This window comes from Streptopelia decaocto (assembly GCF_964273445.1).
Source record: "Streptopelia decaocto genome assembly, chromosome: 1".
NCBI classification, from domain to species: Eukaryota; Metazoa; Chordata; class Aves; order Columbiformes; family Columbidae; genus Streptopelia; species Streptopelia decaocto.
The window spans coordinates 37,228,719-37,239,010 of NC_138663.1; positions in this window are offsets into that span (position 1 = coordinate 37,228,719).

The window sequence follows — 10,292 nt, forward strand, 5'->3', positions numbered from 1 at the left end:
TCTGTCTGCTTGCCTCACAATATTTCAGATGAACACACTTCATCTGTGTCATTGCAAAAACGGGCAATTTAGCCTAAACTGCTGCTGAAAGCTGCTAAACTAAACTGACTTTGCACAGCAGCGGATGAGCGTTTGGACAGCTGGGTGTCCAGCTTCACGTAGGTGAAGGTTGACAGAGGCACAAATTGGCTGCGATAACATTTGGCCCATCTGACCATAGTCTGTAGTCTCAGCTCCAACCTAATGTGGTTCATCAAGAGGCAGAATAGCAATATAGGTCATATATCAACATATCAAGGTCTTAATGGCAATAACTAAAAAGGAAACATGATCACGAGGAAAGAAGAAAATTCCTGTTTTGTTCCTGATCAGTACTATGTTGGAGGGTAAACATCCTGAATCCCACTGGGTTGGTTTTACAACCACTGAAAAATCCTTTTTCATAAACACCTTCTTCTTTCAAAATTAGTAGCAGTGAAATACATTGGCACAGTTCAAAACACAGAGGTGAAATTTGAGTTCTACTGTGAAACTTATTGTGGAAGAATGACCTGGTATGTTTGCATGCATATTGTCTTTCATTAATTCAATATCAGATTCAATAAATGACAAATTCAAATATTTATTCCAATCAACAATCATAAAATCCTAACTGGGCTCTGAAATCGCTGACTATACCTTCATTTGTAACTAGAAAGACAGTCCGAATATAAGTGTCTGTTGCTATTGTGTTGAAGAATCCAGGGGCTCTCCTGTAAGCACTTTCACCTGTGAGCAAAACAAATCAGAATGCATCAAACTCCATCCTTTATTAGAACCAAAACCACAAGTATGTCACCAAGCAAGTGTGCCCCATGGGAACAGCTCCCTTAAATTAAAACTAAATATGTGAGAAGAGCTTGAGATTTTAAAATCTATCACATCAATGTAAACAAATTTGTGTTATTCTCTGAATAGCTGTTACATGAACAGACTCATACACAAAGGAGCAGGAAAGTGTAAAATTATTTCTTTATTTGTTAGAAAAGCTTTGCAACATACCAATAAAGAAGTCTCTCTGTTTTCTATCTTAAAAACAAGTTTTTCTCAAACCATATTATTATTGAATAAATACTTCTGGTTCCAAAGATCTCACTGTGTAGAATATGTGCATCATTACCATTTGAGGCATTATGAGCACTGTGCAAGTAGCGGTAATACAATAAAATAGAAATCATGATTCATTACTAGCTTCATAAGGTGTGGGATTTACTAGTGGATTCAATCAGTGTTTTGCCTTTCTCCCTGGAAAGCTGTAGTGGAAAGGAAACTTGCCCATAATTACTAATCAAAACTCTAGCCAGCAGCTGCTTTCTAAATGAGCTCATATGAGACAGCGTTGCTTATTAAGAGCGGAAATTTCAAGTGCTGGGGTTTTTTTTAACTTAAAAAACTGCTATGGAAAGTCTGCCTTCCTTCACTTTGCTTTAGATGCATTTTATACGGTTTCTTCCTGCATCCCCAGAAAGAAAGGACCTATTTTTCTTTTCAGTGCTCACATATCTTCCCCCATTCCTCTGTAATTTGGCATCTTCTAAAATTTTTCAGCTTCCAGTTCAAGGTAGCACCCAGATTTGCCTGTGTTGCCCTTCATACCTCCAGCTCTGCCTGCTCTGTTGGGGCTGCCCCAGAGCGCTGTGTGACTGGAGATGCTGGGAGGAGAACCCTACACATGGCGGTCACCAGCCCAAACTCTTCCATCACTTATGAGAGAAATCTCAGCTAAGTTGCAAATGTTAGCGCTCCAGCCCTTCTACTTTATCTCACTCTATTTGCTATACATCATGTCAAATATTATGCTTCAGAAGAAATAAAAAGTTCATTGCAAAAACTACAGCAACCAAAATCTAGGAAGTAGCCCTACAAAAACAAGAGCACACAACTCACTACCTGTAAAGATTGTTGTGTATCAACAAAAGGGGAGCAAACATGTCGATAAAGAAAACTGGTTCTGGTTTCAGGGTCACAAAAGAATTGCTGCATGCAATCAAGAGTGAAAAATCCTCTAAGTTTTGAAAAAGCATCCTATAATTTTATTTCTCAGATAATGACAAAGTCCTGGCCTGCAGCGATTGCTGAAGGTCTAACACATTTCCTAAGGAGCTGCAGCACTGTATCAATCCAGAACCACAGCACATTTCTACCAGTCCATAAGGTCTCTGGCATTTCAATCTGAAAAACTTAATTTTCACTCTGTGCAAGGACCCCAAAGGGAGCTTTTTTCTTTATTTTACTCTCTCTCATATGTCTAAGGAAATCCCATGGTTTGAGCAATTTGGCTCTTATCGTGCACTCATTTTCCATGAGTATCTTCTGACCCATACTAGATGTGTGACCCAGCACAGTGTAAAGTGAGTATTTTAACTTTTTATTAAGTTCAGAGCTGCCATATCCCTCTTGTCAGAACTACTTCCATTCTCCAGATGCTTTATAAAGGATGGAAGCTAGTCACAGAGAAAAGGCCATAGTGTCATTAAAACCCAATGGATTTAAAATCCTCCTGACTTCTATGCCCATTGCTGCGTGACAGCATCAATCAACAAGATCTCACCACTCTTCTCAGTTTGTCTATTATTCACAAGCCCTTTGTATCAGAGTGCCTTACACAAACCCAAAAGTCAGGGTTTACAGTCTCTTATTATCTATCCAGACCTGGAAGCAGTTGGGATGAATGGGCTCCGTTAGTGTCTCTCATTTGCTCCCACCTCATCCCTTCTCTGTAAATCCTCCTTGGAACCCTTGCTTTTCCAACAGAATAACCCATTGGGAATGGCTGTTTGAAGAAAAAGAGCAGAATGAAAATTAGTGAGAAGTTAATCTTTGTGTTCATTAATTCTGTTGTTACAAAAGAAGATGAACAGTTGCATTTAAGCTGTTTCAGCTGTAATCCTAGCAATTCCATCTGCTCATTATGCTTGTAACACCACATGAAGAATATTGCATTAAATTCATTACCAGGGAAGTATAGAAAAATTGGAGGACCAGTAACAAAAAAGGGTTAGTGATTTATTTATGAAGAAAGATTAATAGGTAAACTCAGGAGCCCAGCTGAAGGCAAATAATTGGAAAGGCTCTCAAAGGACCCTCTGGAAACAGGCTCGAACCTCAGACTGTGAAAGTCCTTAGTCATTTTTATTTAGTCCTCATTCAAGTAAAGCTCCAGTTAAAAATTAAACAGGGAGAAAGTGGCTATAAATATTTTCCAGATCTGAGTATCAGGCAAGGCTTTATACAGCTGATGTGAGCAGTGGCCTCTGGTGGCAAACAGATGGAAAGTAGAACTGTACGTAGGTAAAAAACTTGGGAAGTTTTAGCGGCTGCCTCTGGACCAGAAAACCGCCAGATCTGTTCTTTGGTCCTGAAGTTGAACTGTGAGAAGGGAGATAAATGCACTCAGGGCACAGGCATCTTCTGGGATGATGCTTGTTGGTACAGGCCAAAATGTGCCCGAGTGGCCTCAGTACAGTGAGATTTCAGCTTCTGCTTCAGCCCCTGTTTGGGGCCCAGAATCACATCCCGCCAGCCACACAGTATTATACCACTGGTAGCAGAGTGACATGCTGCTTCAGAAAATAAAATTTAAAAAAAAATAATTCAGTGCAGAACATACTAAAGTCTTCATTCAAATCCCGAGAGAAACATACCCTTTGTTTATTCCTCCCAAATAATCTCAGAAGCAAAGATGAACAAGTATAACACATTACTTAAAACATGTTTACTAATATCCTTTTGTTTGATAGTCTCAAAAGACAGAGAATTTTCCTTTACTGAGACCCTGTTTTTACATTTTGAGTTTATTAACTAGATCTTTGCTGTTTGGTTCACCAGGAATGTAGAGATCACACCATTACAGAACAACATCGCTCTATAAATTATAAACATAAATGAACAGTCTTGGATTCTCCTGTGAAAATGCAGACTTCTACAATTCACCAGCTATTTCTATTTCTCCTTCAAGCAATTAAATGTGACAGGATACTGGAGATAAAAAAAAGAAAAGAAAAAAAAAAAGAAACCAACATATTATCACATGGTCATTATAGTTACCCAAAATTTAATTACAAATGTAATTACAAATAGCACTAGGGTATTTCAGGAATTTCACAGGAAGGCTGGTTTGTGGTTTTTTTTTTTTCTGTTTTCCATAGCCTTTTCATTAATGGAACACATTGGGATAATGCAGCCTTTTTTTTATAAGCCACCAAGATGTAGACTGTTTCAGAAACAGCATTGTAAAGTATTATCCACAACAAAACACTGTTATGGGAAGTTTTCTCTGTTCCTGGAGAATTATATAGCAGTTCTGGATTTCTCTCCTGAGAGATACAAACCTGTAAGCATGACATCGAGCCTGGTGAATGAATGTATATATTCAAGCAGAAGTCTGTACAGATATATTGAATTATAAAAAGTTATATCTTTTTTAAGTCTGTAGCAACAGTCATTGTATCCAGGAATTTTTTTTGATGTTGCAAGGCTAATTTCCCCCAAAAAACTGGTAGGAGGAAGACTGGTCTCATTCTTCTTTCTTCCCCTACTTAACCCTAACCCTAACCTAAGCCTAAACCTAACTCTAACCCTAACTTAACCCTAATCCTAACCCTTTTTCTTCCCTCAGACATAGAAAAGAAACATGTAACGTGATTTTTTTTTTTATGCTCTGCAACTGTCTGGTTGAGTTAAAGCGACCCTGATCCTACAGATGAGATCACTATTCTGTAAGGGGAAATTACATGCCAGATGCTGCAAACATTTTGTGGGAAGAAAGAAGAATGAGACCAGTCTTCCTCCTACCAGTTTTTTGGGGGAAATTAGCCTTGCAACATCAAAGAATGCATTTTTGAATTTGCTTTTAAAAATTAATGTATCATGCCTTTGAATAGCAAATAAATGGCCATAAAGAGCTCTGCCTATAAGAAAGGAAGGTAAGGGTTTGTCAGAGCATACTTAGTATCAGCTTTCTTGAAAACCTTGAGACTAGAAAATTACTGATTTTTAAAAGTAAGCCTAACATGTCTATAATTACAAGTTTCCAAGCTCTTGGGCTAAAGAAGAACATTCTCAGCAATGTACCTAATCTCAGCACACTCACTGCAAAAGTAACACGCTGATTAAATACTCCTAGGAATACCAGTCCTACTTAATATTCTTAGGCCTTTGAATCAAATTTGTCTCTCTTGCGTCTGATCAAGAGATAATGCTATTGTCTGTCCAACACGCTGAACTTTGTAGTTTGATGCGGTACAAGCTGATGTCAGGGTGACATACTGGCAAAGCCCTTTTAGATAGCCTGAGGAAATTTGGGATGGCTGTATTAATACCAAGGAACAAGACAGGTGGCCTTAGACTGTGCCCTGCATTAGTGTAACAAGCCCGAGCATGTGAAGAGTGGAAACGTACACATTAAGGCTTTGATTATATCCAATAATAGTTGGGCATTTGCTGTTTGACACAGAATTCTGGTTTCTATGTTAAATACCATGTGCCCTGAGGGAATGCTGAAACAGCTTCTGTATTATGATTCTTACAGACAAAAGAAAGAGGATGCTGAGACTCTACACAAAGCTTTGAAATAAGAACCAGCAGCTAAGGCACAAAAAAAGTAATAACTGAACTTTTTAAAAAAGGCATTTCATTATAGAGGGCTAAATAGAGGACAATATGAGCTGTATAGAGGACTATAAACTTTATGACATTACTGAACATGTTTGCTTCTCCTCTACCTTTAAAAGACCTCTACAGGTCTTTTAAAGTAGAGTATTTTGACATCTATTTCAAAGCATTTGCTCTGCACACTACGTCAAGTCTTCATCAGGGTTTTTTTGGATGATGAAAAGGATATGTTGGTTTTTACATTCCTCTGAAGTCTTTAATAGGGAGCACTCCTGTGTCAGAACTTGGAATTAAATGCAAAGAACTTGTCTTGCTTCCTAAAGCTCTGATAATGCCAAGCATGTTTTCCAAGCATAGTTCAACATTATTGCTAATGCCATGGTTTATATTGGCAGAGTTCCAAGTCAAATCACTCCAGCTGTCCTGACCAGGGGGACCTATCCTACAACCCTCAAGTTTTTAGGAAGCTCATCTTCTAGACAATGATTAGGTACACTGTAATATGATGTTCTTATAACAACTGTCACCTTTCTGTTTTTCCCCAATGTTTACATACATCTCAAGCTCTGCTAGTTTAATACCTAATAAAGCCTGTGAGACATATATATCTCATTCACGGCATGTTTGATATCTTCTGAAATTCATTGTCTGGGGAAAAAGCAATGTCTGTGGAATTATCACTTTCTTCCTTATCTATAGAAATATAATAGAATCACAGAATAGTTTGGGTTGGAAGGGACCTTCAAAGGTCATCTAGTCCAACCCCCTGCAATAAGCAGGCACATCTTCAACTAGATCAGGTTGCTCAGAGCCCTGTCCAGCCTGGCCTTGAATGTCTCCAGGGATGGGGCATCTACCACCTCTCTGGGCAACCTGGGCCAGTGTTTCACCACCCTCATTATAAAAAATTTCTTCCTCATGTCCAGCCTAAATCTCCCTTCTATTAGTTTAAAACCATTGCCCCTTGTCCTCTCGCAACAGGCCCTGCTGAAGTCTGTCTTCATCTTTCTTATAGGCCCCATTTAAGTACTGAAAGGCCACAATAAGGTCTCCCTAGAGCCTCTCTTCTCCAGGCTGAGCAACCCCACCTCTCTCAGCCTGTTCCCACAGCAGAGCTGTTCCAGCCTCTGATCATTTCTGTGGCTCCTCTGGACCCCCTCCAACAGGTCCATGTCTTTCCTGTACTGAGGGGTCCAGAGCTGGACACAGGACTCCAAGCGGGGTCTCACCAGAGCAGAGCAGAGGGGCAGAATCACCTCCCTTGACATGCTGGCCATGCTTCTTTTGATGCAGCCCAAGATATGATTTGCCTTCTGGGTTGCAAGTGTACATTGCCAGGTCATGTCCAATCCTTCATACAGCTGTGAAGAGATTTCACAAAAACTCCAGTAAGTGACAATTTCAATTTATCTGCAGTCAATTCACAGCCCCTCTTCACTAGCCACCACTCTCCATAAGCTTCTCTATGTTGGCATCTGTTTATGGTATCCTTGGACCTCCAAAATCACCATCATCTAGTATTAAATCATGCTGATGGTAGCTGACAATTTCTGGGCCTCGTGTTGTCTTCCAGGAAGCTCATCACCAGCAGTAAGGATAGCTCACTGTCCTTGGGGTCCAGCACTTGAATTTAGCATCTCAAGAGGCAGATAGGGTAGTTTGCTGTTGTCTATAATTTCCCTACCTCAAAAGTATTGCTGTGGAGATGTTTCCTCTACAGCACCCTGAAAAACCATAGGGAAAAGCAAAACCCTGCCATCTCAAGAGGAATGAAAGTTTAACCTCTCTGCTACTTCTGCCTCCTGACGTGGTATAGACATCACCTACTTTTATGTTCCGAGGGCTTCCTGTTGATGGTTCTGCATGACAAACCCAGACTTACTTTTGGAATTCAGCAGACATCCCAACAGAGAATCTCGGAACAACAAATATCCAAATGAATCTGAGACAGAGATCCCCCCAATCCTGGTCAGACTCAAAGATGAGCTGCTACTCAACCCTTTTAAGGAGATGAATGTCATGGGACAACACTGGTAGTAAATCTTGTTTAATTCTGGGGGCTGGCATTAGTATAACCCTTCAGTGTATAAATGGTACCTGCCAGAATGTTCCGAAAATTGTTTTCAGAGTAGGATTTCGAATACCCATTTAAAAGATGGAGATTTATATGTGCATAGTTTTTATTAAGTGAAAACTTGTTATTGTGTGTCAAGACACAAAGCAGTAAGAGACAGCGCAAATGATCTCTCCTTTTTCATTGTGATTATTTGCTTTTTAGGGCTTTGGGTTTTTTTCTCACTGAATGTAGCAATATTGAGTTCAAATTTATAAATAGATTTTTCCCCATGGACAGAAGAGTAATAACTCCTTTAGTGTCACGTCAGATTATACTCCAAGAGACATGAATTACCATGGCAGTGATATTACAATGCATTAGGAGGTAAAATCATAGGGTTGTCAAAGTGAGTTTTCCTTTTACAGTACTTCCTTGGCTTTTGGGGTGGCATTTAAAGTGAGACATGATGGAGAAAAAGCCAGTCCCCAAAGCTGATATAAGATTTCAAAGTATTTTTCAAGCTATGATTTAAAACCTTCATGACAGAGTAATTTTTGACAGAAACTCCTAGCCTTGGGTTCACCTGCTTTTTAATGCTTAACAATTTTTTATTGCACATATGTGTTGTAAATTTCTAAATCTATACAACTGCTCATTTATTTTTATATTTTCCACACTTATAACATGACTTTCATGGGTGAAATCCTTCTTGTATAAGAGTTAACAGTTTTACCATTGACGTCATAAAATCAAAGACGTACTTTAGCTTCTATTCTCCAGTTGCATGGGTAGCAGCATCGAATGTGGGGAAGAAAGCGAACCAAGCAGATGGGGAGCTCAAACTCAGCTATGCTGTGGATATGAGCAAATAATTTAGTCCCAAACTTTCAAAAGGATCTTCTCAGTGCTTGACCATCTAGCTCTAGTAAACCAATCTTACTTCACCTGAGCAGCAAATAGTCATGTTTTTGAAAATCAAGGCTTAGCCATTTAAAGCAGGGCACACAGAAAGGCATTCATAATGAGGATGCATCTAACCCTCAGTATCTGTTCCTCAGTCTTTAGGAAACAGGGTATTTCCTTAATGAAACGACAAAGAGGAGTTCAGCATGTCTAGTACAGACCATAGAAAGACAAGGAAATTCCAGTCAGGCTTGCTGAATACATTATTGAGTTTGTATTTTCAGAATAGACTGGGGCACTCAGACATCCAGTTTCACTTACACAAATACACAGTTAAATGTGGAATGATGTTTCATAAGAAAAAAGTATCTTAAAGCACTGATTCAAATGTATCACTGCATAACACTGTTAAGCACTTCAGTAAGCTAATGCTTTACATTTTTAAATTAACGTGAATGTCTCTGTCCCCTTTCCTGCCTTCTTTTTATAGGCCATGTATTTTCAGCCTGCCATGAAACGGAGTTATATCATTATCTGTGAATCAGGCAGGAGAAAGAATATAGTTATTTAAAGTTAACTCACATAAGAACTGAAAACAACCATTTCAAGGCTCTATGTTTGCATGAGACTTGCAACTGGTTTTAAAAATCATAAAAGTTGTATTTACGTCTCTGTCTTTTTATAGGTATTAGTTGACACAATAACATAGGTATTCCCAGAAATGGCGAAGTGGCAGAGAGCAGGACAGAGGTACCATCCATGCTCCTGTGTCTGACAGAGCTGAAGGCCCCTCAGTTTTGTAAGGAGGAAGGTGGCAAAGAGTGGGTCATTCTTTGCAGGGTAGTCCTGTGGATGGAGAGGCTCCTGGATCACGCATGCGAAGGAGTCATGAAACAATGTGAAAAAGTCTTTTAGCTTAGACCAAATGGGAATGTTGTATATCCATATGTTTTATTATATATATCTTTTTCTGAACATCTGTACAAACAACTTTTGCTACCGTTTTGAAGGGTATGCCTATGCTGCTGACAGTCTGCCCAGCTTCCGAGAAGCTATCTGCTGCTGTGGCTGGACTGATACATTATTTGGTGTAATATCAGGCATTTCCATGTTGCACTTCGGTTTGGGGTGCCAAACCACCCAGTTACTTAGCTCCAAACAGGAGAATTCACTCGTCTTTGCACCAACAGCTACTGCTCTTGCCTCTCCTCTGACTGGTGTGCCAGCACAGGACACCTGCAGCGGATTGCATGACATCAGTCCAAGGCAAAACAAAGAAGAAACTGGAAGAAAACACAGATGAAAAATTTAAGAGGGGGCAAATGAAAACACGTCTTGGCAAAATGAATTTTATTTTTTGAAAAGAAACCTTATCAAATTAACTTAATTCTTTGATGAAAACATATACTAGATGATAGGGTGAACATGCAGATATACATTTTGTGTATGTATATCTGCCATTTTGTCAGATGTGACATTTCATTTAAAAAAATAGTGCTGCAAAATAACATGGCAAATATTAAACTGTTACCTACTGGCCAGTGAAAATCAGTTTAAAACAAACCCTAGAAATATTTGCTTTCATCACCGAACAGCAGAATTTCTGGTGGACTTCAGGACATCAATACTAAACAAGATACAGCCTGGTATTTTCATTAATGAGATGCAAGAAAACATGAAG